A 10,903-nucleotide genomic window follows, 5' to 3' on the forward strand; every position below is an offset into this window, starting at 1 on the left:
GGAACCCGAAATCATAACCATCAAATCGACCAGGCTTGTGCTCATCTTCCCCGCGCATAAAAACATTGGGACAAGATTGCAAAGGTGCCGACAGTGCCTTGGCTATGGAAGAAATAATGGGATTTTGATACAGAAATCGTGGGTGTGGGAGGGAAACGTGGGTGAAGGTGTGGGAATTGGAGAGAGAAACGTGGGGGAGTGGTATTAGAAGGAATATACGGTACCATTAAATTAGGAGTATAATTAATAACCTTAAAAACCACTAATGATATATAATTGGTAATTAGGCATACTAAATGTAATTATATCAAACCTTAAACATTAATGGTAATATAGTTTCCTATATGGCATAGGAATGTAAAAATTCCTAAAGGGAAATCAATTGGCCTAGACTATTTTCGGTGCCTTTTGTTTTATTTATGGGAAAATTTCACATACGAACAATTGACATCTCTATTTTTCAATTTTATAGCTCATATTTCAATTTACAACCAACTAGCCCAAAAATAATAGGCTAAGATTCAATATCCAACTCTAATAGGTTCTCAAAATTACTATTTAATTTTTAAAAGAGATTGCTCAAACTTTTTAATTTTCGAATCAGTAACTGTAACTTAAATATTAGTTCAACAAACCAAATCCATTTGAGTGGTGAAAATTAGATTTTTAACAAGCTTAAATATGTGGGTTTAGATTCCGAATTTGATTTTGTGAGAAATTTGGAGTGGGTATTATCTAGAATTGTTAGAAATAGTATAAGGAGGTTGTATAAAATTTGAAGTCATTTAATGAAGATTTGAACTGATTTTGAACAAGAATTGCAACTGAAAATCGTGGAAAAAGTTCGTTTACAGACGCTTGTATAAAGGTGTATAAAAGTGTATAATAGTATATAAGATGTGTTTATACACTCATATACACTATTATACAAGATTATACAAAAAACTAACTTCGTCTTTTTCCTTACGTTTTTTATGAAATTTAACTCAAATATTGCTCAAATCTACTCCAAATCACTTCAAATATAAATTTTGAACTCCTTTTGATATTTTCAATCAATTGGAACAACACCCAATCCAAACAACTAACAAACTCAAAAAAATTTATTTTTGAAAGCAAAAGCTTTGAATGGCTTTCAATGGTGGAATGATGAATCTTTAATTTTCTTACATTGCAACCAGATGACACATGGGAGAAGCGGTAATGGCAGATAGCCCCTTGAAGCATATATAGAAGATGTGAGAAGAAAAAAAAGTGAAAGCAATGGTTGTAAGAACATAGATTTAACTCCATAACTTTTAGAAGCAATGGTTGTAAGAAAACAGATTTTGAATTTGCTAGTGCTTTCAAAATATGTACAATATGGGCTAGGTCGGGTAAAACTTAAAAATATGGGCCATTTGTTGTTATGGTGTGAAGTCAAGTGTATTTTCTTGTAATTCTTTCTTTATTTATTATGTTGGTTTTTTAAAAGATGGGATAGTAAAAATATTAAAAGTAAAGATTGAAAATGTTTCTCAATAATTTTATTAAGCATATCAAGGCTTTAACTAGCCAATTAAGAATATAATCTACAGAAAAATCTGAATAAGAGGAATTTAAAAATCCCAAAATATCTCAGCAAACCTAAAAAATCTATCCGAAATTTAAATTCAAAAAAGTAGATTTATCATAAAACTAAGTAACTTATTATGCTAAAAAAGTTACTACAGTAACTGAAAGCAACAAAATTTCAATATTTGATTCTGGACAATGATAGAATTTTTAGTGATTGCTGGTCTTTTACAACATTCAACAAATCATAGGTTTTAAGATATGATTTTATTTTCACTGAGCAAATCCGATAGTAATCGCCAGTGAAAGTTTGTGGAGCATTCAAAAAGAGATTGTCGCTTGCCATGTTTGAAAATAAGTTTAAAAATTGATATTGGTTAAAAATAATTTGAAAATGGTTCTTTGGAAGAACTCATAGATCCCGTAAGACCAATGAAGCTCTGATATCATTGTTGGTTTACTTAAAAGATGGGGCAATAAAAATATTAAAAGTAAAGATTGAAAATGTCGCTCAATAATTTTATTAAGCATACCAAGACTTTAAATAGCCAATTAGAAACATAATCTGCAGAAAAATCTGCATAAGAGGAATTTAAATTCAAAAAAGTAGATTTATCATAAAACTAAGTAACTTATTATGCTAAAAAAGTTACTACAGTAACTGAAAGCAAAAAAATTTCAATATATTACTACTATTTAAAATTTATTACTATGATTTGTAGTGTATTTTTATTTAATTTTTAAATAATTGGATTTATTCAAAAGATTTTGTAAAATTCTTGTCTATATTCAAACGAAAAGTTAAGTAAATTAAATCAAGATATGAACTTTGCAACATAAAATAGGATAAAGATGAAAGTAGTAAACTTTGCAAGAACTTCATGGAAAAAGTTTCTGTAAAAATAATTTGTAAAAAGACTTCTCATGTGCTACTTGAGCTTTTCAACATTTTTATGTGTATTAAAGGTTTAAAGTCTCATGTATGTTTCGAATGAATTGTGTAAATATATATATATATATATATATATATATATATATATATATATATATTGAAAATCAATGAAAAAAGTTATGTTATAAATGCTCATGACTTCTGTATTATTTTATACAAGAGGTGGAACATTTAGGATCGTGAGTGGATATTCGGTATCCCTTGAGGAATTGTTTATCAAGTGCAGGAAATATAATTTTTATTTGCTAATGAAAGGAGAGTTTTTATATTAAAAGCATAGAACGTTTAGTTATTACATAACATAGGGATGGACCGCATAGCGATTTTTTCCAATTTGACTTTAAGAAAAACTTATAAAATAAAGGCCGGAGGTGCTTCCCAGTACATAATGTTATCTTCCTCCGTTGATGTTTGTTGCTTGGTGCTTCCATACTTTGCCAGAGCGTCAGCTACAACATAACCTTCCCGATATACATGTGTTACTTCTGCCACTCCAGTAGCGTCAAGAAGAAAACTATGAATGTGTTTCCACAACGTCAGAAAATATTTGATATGACTGTCATGCTAGTAATTTTTTTTGGTAGGCCTCACATAGTATATTGTACATAGAATTAATATGCAATCAACTAAAATACCATAATTTTGTACAATATTATATTATATCTATGGGCCTAAAAATATTAATTATTTTTTTCTTTTATATTTGATGAGAATATACTAAAAAGGCACATAAAAGCATGAAAAGGTGCACGCCAAATAACGTTTGAAAGGAAACTGTCCTTAAGCGGGAACACAAAGTTTCTTTTCTTTTCTTTTCATCTCAGAGAAGAATCATTTGTATACGGGTAAAATCGGAAGCAATGCATGCCTCGATTCCCGGTAAAGAAGACGAAAGGAGCGCACGAACACACGAGGTTGAAATTGAAGTTGGGAGCCTTTCGTACTGAGACCCACGAACGACGAACAATGGGCTCCTCGTCGGACGTGATAAAGTAACACTCCTCGAACCCGGATCGAGCTCTAGGACCTCGGGAGATATGGAAAAGGGTTACGCACGACTAATAGAGGACCATGATATCCATACCTAACCGGATATCATGGCGCATATCTCGTGCAATATCGGTTACGGATCAGTAATTAGCGAGAAAGGGAGATTTTTACCTTTCTTAGACTTGTACTAGGGATAAAACTCTCTTACTATATAAAAGAAAAGTTTTTATTTGATAACTGTCACGACTCAAAATTCACTAACGTGATGGAGCCGGACATCATAGTTAGGCAAGCCAACACCAAGAAGTTAATTAAATTCCTTATTTTAGTATTTTTGAAATCATTCCTTTTCCTTACATTAAACAATAAATAATGAACTTAACCGAGAAAATAATAGTGTCTTTAATAAATTTAAATATTGAAAAATCTCATAGTCATCCCAGAACCCGGTATCACAAGTGTATGAGCAATTTCTAGGAATTAAAGTACAATACGATAACTGTCCGGAATACAATTGGACAGAAAAGAACAACTATACTCTGAAAGAGACTCTGTTGGTTATGGGTCGTCTCGAGAGATGAAACTCACCTAAGTCTCCGTGTCAATCATGCTACTGCCCAACGAGTCCACTAGACGTACATGTGCCTGTGCAACAAAAATGCACAGCAAGTGTAGCATGAGTACGAAAACAACGTGTACCCACTAAGTATTCTGTCTATCTCGAAGAAGTGGAGACGAGAAGTCGACTTCGACACTTACTAGTGGTCCAATAATAATATACCAATAATATAGTAAATCGAGGATTTTTATATAAACGGTTGTAACTCAATAGCATGAAGCAAGTAAATGATTCTTTCATTAATAGGGAATTTCCAAATTTATTTTTTTGTCATTTATACATTTATATCAAGCCAGGGTGGCAATATTATCATTTATAAGTTTGCAAGTCAAGCAACACAAGCATGCACAAATCATGCCGAGGTCGTATGGCCCGATCCAATAAATATTTAAACTGTGCACTGCCAGAGAGTCGAATGGCGCGAACCATAGATGCATCTATTTATTCTACCGAGGCATTCGGCCCGTTCCACAATAGATGAGTACATTCAAACAGTCAATCAAGAATTCATCAAGGTGCAATTATCCAAGAAAAGGCAATTTCTCTCTTAAAAGTCAAGAAAATGATGTCTAGTCTTTTAGAAATTTATTTACAAAGTTCAATATGTTTTAAGCATTTTCAATTGACAATAAGATTGCAATATCACAAGTAAAACATGTTTTTGGGTCCTAGACTACCCGGACTTAAGCATAATAGTAGCTACGCATGGACTCTCATCACCTCGTGCGTACGTAGCTCCCATAAATAGAAGTACATGTCTAATTAATTCACCTATGTGGACAATTCCCTCTTACAATGTTAGAAAGGAGACTCACCTCGCTCTGAAGTTCCATAACCGGCTTCCCAAGCCCTTCCGACGACTCAAATCGATGTACTGCGCTCCAAAACTAACCAAATAATGGGAAAATCAATGAAAATACACCCTAATACTTATAACAATTCAATTTATATAAATTCCCAACTCCGCTCGAAAAGTTGACAAAATCTCCCTCGGGCCCACGTGCCCGGATTTCAAAATTTTTTGAAGATAAATTTGCCCACAACCTCACGAACTCTAATATATAATTTACTCTCAATTTCATGCCCAAAATTGTGGTAAAAATCCAAGAATACCAAATTTCTAGGTTTTCCTCAAAATCCTAAATTTCTACTAATTTCCATGTTAAAACATATACATAATCGATGTATTGAACTCAAACTAGTATAAACCACTTACCTCATGCTTGGTGGTGAAAATGGGACTCCCAAGGTTCCCCAAAATCATCTCCCATGAAAAAAATGGGGTGAAAATGAGCCAAACCCCGATTTTAAAGAACCTCACTGCCTCCAGCCTTTCCGCACTTGCGGTCACTTGACCGCTTTTGCAGTTCCGCAGGTGCGGCCCCATAACCTCTTCTGCAGTCTCTCACCAGGCCTCACAACTCCGCATCTGTGGCTCCACAAATGCAGGTGCGGTCCCGCTTCTGCGGACTTTGACCGCATCTGTGGTCCACTCCTTCCCAGCCAAAAATCTGCTTCTGCGGGTCACTTCCCGCTCCTGCGGTTCCGCGCCTACGGTGCTCTTCACGCAGGAGCGGTTACTCCAGAAGCCCAGCTGCTTCAGCCCTTCCTCAAATTCCATTTTCAATCCGTTAACCATCCGGAATCCACCTGAGGCCCCCGGGACCCCGTCCAATCACACCAACCAGTTCCATCACATAACGTGTACCTGCTCGAGGCCTCAAATCACATCAAATAATGCTTGAACCATGAATCGCCCTCCAATCCAAGGTTAATGAACATTAGAATTTCAAACTTTAACATTCGATGCCGAAACCAATCAAATCTTGTCCGATTAACCTCAAATTTTGTACACAAGTCATATTTAATATTACGGACCTACTCCGACTTCCGGAATCAGATTTCGATCCTAATATCAAAAAGTTCACTTCTGGTCAAACTTCTCAAAAACCTTCAAATTTCTAACTTTAACCAAATGACTCCCAAATGACCTACGGACCTCTAAATTCACCTCCCGACGCGCTCCCAATACCAGAATCAACATACAGAGCTACTCCTAGACTCGGAATCCCAAACGATCATCGATAGCATTGAAATGCACTTCAACCCAAATTTATGAAATTCTTCCAAAATACTAACTTCCACAATAGGCACCGAAACGCTCCTGGGTCATCTAAAACCCGATTCGGACATATGCTCAAGTCCAAAATCATCATACAAACCTGTTGGAACCTTCAAATCCCGATTTCAAGGTTATTTACTCAAAAATCCAATCCTTGTCAATTCTTCCAACTTAAAGCTTCCGAGATGCAAATTCTTTTTCGAAATCAACTCTGAACTTCCCAGAATTCAATTCCGACCATGCGTACAAGTCATAATACCTGAAGTGAAGTTGTTCATGGCCTGAAAATGCTGAACGACACGCTAGAGCTCAAAACGACCAGTCGGGTCGTTACATTCTCTCCCACGTAAACATACGTTCGTCCTCGAACGTGCTGAGAGCTGCATTGGAGTTGTACGAAATCACTGTTTAACACCTCGTGCACATACCCGTGCTACCACAACCCGGTTGAGCACATTAGCTCGATCAAATATGAAGATATCCTCTTTTATTTAGGCAAATGAGCCTTAGAGCCCAGTTTCAACATCCGAAATTCTCTGCCAGACATGCTTCCAATATGTGAACACCGTATCAATCACCACACGATGCACCAATACAAGATTGCATACCTTTGCTGAATTCATACTATGCACTGCATAACTCACATGGCCATAATAACATCCTCTAATAACAATAGCTAAAATTCCACGAATCTGATGCTCCCAATGCACCCATGACATATATAAATCCTGTTTTAGCCTTTTGCAATACCACCACGGCGGAAGAGATGTGTAGAAATTCATAACCAACTGCCGAGCCAACAAATCATTGAGGCTATACTCCTAACAAGAGTCGTTACCTCATTTTGAACCAAATAATTATATTTGCTCTTTTATATATTTCATATAATCTGATCACATCGATCCTAGATCCAATAATCTTGTCTCACCCAGTATGAACTGCTCAGGGAATAAGCCACCCCATACATGACCGAAAGTCTCATATGATGCCACAATGTGCCAATAGGCTACCAACTCGAACGTGATACATAAGGAAAACGAACTCTGGAAGGGACTACTTAACTCACACAGCTAATATGAACTTTCCTCATAAAATGGAAAACAAAACACACAAAAATTTGAATATAGAAAATAGTACTCAACATCATACTGTTGCGGTGTGCAACCCGATCCAAACAATATACCCGTGACGGCGTACCACTCGATCCACACATAGAACTCACATAAGGAGATACACATTGAGCTAAATTTCTCACTACTACTACTAAATACCGAATATCGGCCACAAGCATGCTAAGTGCATACTACCATACATGGGGAGACATATAGCTCCCATAAGCTACAAAACTCAAGCACAACCGAGGTGCGATATATCACCTGAATCTTAAGAGCCATTCTGCTCACATAACACCATCTCTACGCGGAACCTCAACACATAAGAAATTTATCAAGCCGTTTTACAACTCACACGACACCATATAGTATTACATGAAATAACTAATGACGAAATAACATCCCACGTCTGAATACTCCTCCATGAGGAGTGCTATGCTGAAATGAACTTATCTGGCCTGATATAGAGCCCATATTCATATTTAAATCCACTCACATACCACAAGCCGATTCTGATCACACCGTACTAGGAAAATAACCTTTCAAGGGTCCATAAATACCCCTTTTTCCTATAACTCACAAGAATAACCATCATAACTGAAGTAACCTCCCTAGTCCACAACGCGATAAACCGAGTGCCCTCCAGGCATAAATTCTCACATTAGTGATATTACCACAATCTTCAGACTTGATTTAAATCTTCAATCAATCAAGTGACTACATGTCACACTTATACAATCTTCCCGTGAGGTATGCTCTCATGACCTTCCGCACTAGATAACAAGTATGCACATCTATACCACAGGTCACACTAACGCTTTAAAGCATAACAAGAATCTGTAACCAAGATGCAAAGTCTCCTACAGAAACACCGATCTCAGGTGACGCTGAAGACAATACCAGCTTACTCTAAACATCCCAATCCTTTTCCCTACTCATCCGAGCTCGTGATATCCTTGTCAACACCGAACCGTAACCTTGATCATCACTTCTAAATTTCATACCGCTCACTGCACCTAGCGTCAAAATTTCATCATAACTCTTAAACCACTAATAGGGTAAACACTTTATCACCTAGAAACTTTTTACTTAACTCGTTCCAAGAGAACCATGGCAACACGCAAGTAACTTCTCATAACCGTAGGACATTCCAATCCTCAAGTAGTGGTCTGAACCACAATAACCCTTCCGTGATCCGCCTACACATAACATGCCATAATACTTGAATACCTCCAAATAAAAGCAATTACGGCGGCCGACAAGCCTCGCACGTACCGTCGTGAATCACATGCATAATTTAATCATGCTGAAAGAGCTGATCACTACTACCAATATGCCAATTCCACTATGGCTAACCAATCTAACTTCTTCCCATTTATCCTTGATTGCCTTAGAAATAATAATAACTTCATTTAACACATCACGCATTACATCCGCACTCATCCCGAGTGGTCTTGTATCACGAGACCATGTTGTCTCAAATCCCACGAACCATCGCATACCTCCCTTGTGGCGCATATTCGCATCCTCAACTGATACACCCATTCCGATAATACCTCTACGAATCCGAAGTCTTTTTCGCTCATTCACCCAAATGTTACACTACAAGCTGAAAATATCATAGAACATTCGGAGCCTCCTATCACGATCTGCTGCAAAATCTTGGTTCTTAACCACATCGCGGGCTTGAAATCTTTAAGCACCGCATTCTAACCTTTGAATTCATTAGGACCATTGTTGAGAGTCACCCACTCTAGCTTGGTCCCGAATATAATCAACTCCAAGGCTCCACTGGCACATGAACTGCCATCTCCAAGGAGCACACAATTGAATCACTTCCTTGTAAACCACCTCCGTACAAAACCCAAATCTTTAGTCTTCCCAAAGCCCAAGAAAGAATTGATAAGGCTATTTATGGCACATATCTCACAAATTATTTACTCGAATTGCCACCTATATTCCTTTCCCTTAGCTGAAATAACTCGCCATTATGCCGATAGCCAGAAACCTTACAAGTAGGTAACCATGCAACCCAATCGCAGGCGGTGGGACTCTCTCACTTAGCAGGGAGACACCTATTACATAACTCTGGAATCCACCAAGATTCTTTATCTCTTATTGACATAACCTTGCGCAATCAAATTGCCAAATTCCTCGAAATCCTTCCGTTAGCATTTCTTGAACACTCCCCATCTCTAGCAATATTCACATTTTCAACCTCTTACTGGATAATCAGTAGAATTCTTCGCAGAAGCTTTTCCAACTATGTGACCGCTGACCTGCTCACAGGAGATAACCCACATGTGGAAATTACATGCCGACATCTCCCAACAATGCTGCAATGCACAATTACTACGAAATCAGTAACCCATCCTGAGCCCATTCTCATTCACTAGCTGCACAAGTCCGTTCATTCCACATGGACATCAACCAAATACACAGCAATATCTTCCAATTCAAAGTTATGTTGCATCCTTCCTCATATCAAGCAACTCATTTCTGTTGCATCCAATCTCCCGGCATATAATAGCCAATAATTCAAATTAAGCCCGTAGACCCAATCATCGTCCACTAAAATTCCCAAATCACTCCAAACTTTCCTCAAAAGGGTGTAGTTATCCTGCCACTGAACCCATATGCTACTCCACCACTCTCCAACTTTGGGAAAACTCACTTCTTTATGAAACTACTCGACTTCCGCTTCTTACACCTGGCCTTCTAGAAGTTTAACCATCACATGACAATTCCCACATGTTCTTCCTCATCCTTTGCTGCTCAGCTGATGCCTTAGATCAAAATCTATCTCAGTGGCACTTGAACCAATAGACCGCTACTAACTTTAAACCTTTCCGAATGTCATCTTTTCTTGATCTTCGACATTAGAAACATCAATTCAATCCTAAACCATCGCACCCTACAATCTCTGACAGCCGCTTCTTCAATACTATCCCACAATATCCTGCCCTGCAAACGATTTGTAGAAGATCTTGACACCGGCGAACTTAACATATTTAATCGAGGACGACGACACCGCGTCGCAGATAAAAATTCCACCACACTTGAAAACACCAAGTCTCGTTACTCTATCCACCCAAACCTAAACATCTATAGTCCGATAGACTTTCCTCCGTCAGAAATACAGTACCGAATCTCTAAATCATGCACTGAGAAAACCTCCTTCCAAGTCATACAGTGCTCCCACACATGGACAAGCATCCCACCATCATATTAATACCGTGCGATAGCCATTCATGAGTATCATAGCAACCTCTGTATAGCCTCAAATCTCTCAGAAGTACAACTACAGAGCTGAAATGACAAGATATCCTCTCGCAAGGCGACGATAATAATCCCATCAACTACACAGGGAGAAACATTCTGCACCACATCTCTAGTACTATTACAATTCCTGATTTATAATAAGTGTTTCGCGTTTCATAAGAACGAGTAGGAAGGAAGAAAAGGCATGAGCCTCAAAGGAATCAAATCGCACGATGAGGAATCAAGAAGGGAAGTGCTCCTAACAGCCTTGTAGCCTCTCGAAGATAAGTACA

This window comes from Nicotiana tabacum, chromosome 5, assembly GCF_000715075.1.
Source record: "Nicotiana tabacum cultivar K326 chromosome 5, ASM71507v2, whole genome shotgun sequence".
In the NCBI taxonomy this organism is placed as follows: domain Eukaryota; kingdom Viridiplantae; phylum Streptophyta; class Magnoliopsida; order Solanales; family Solanaceae; genus Nicotiana; species Nicotiana tabacum.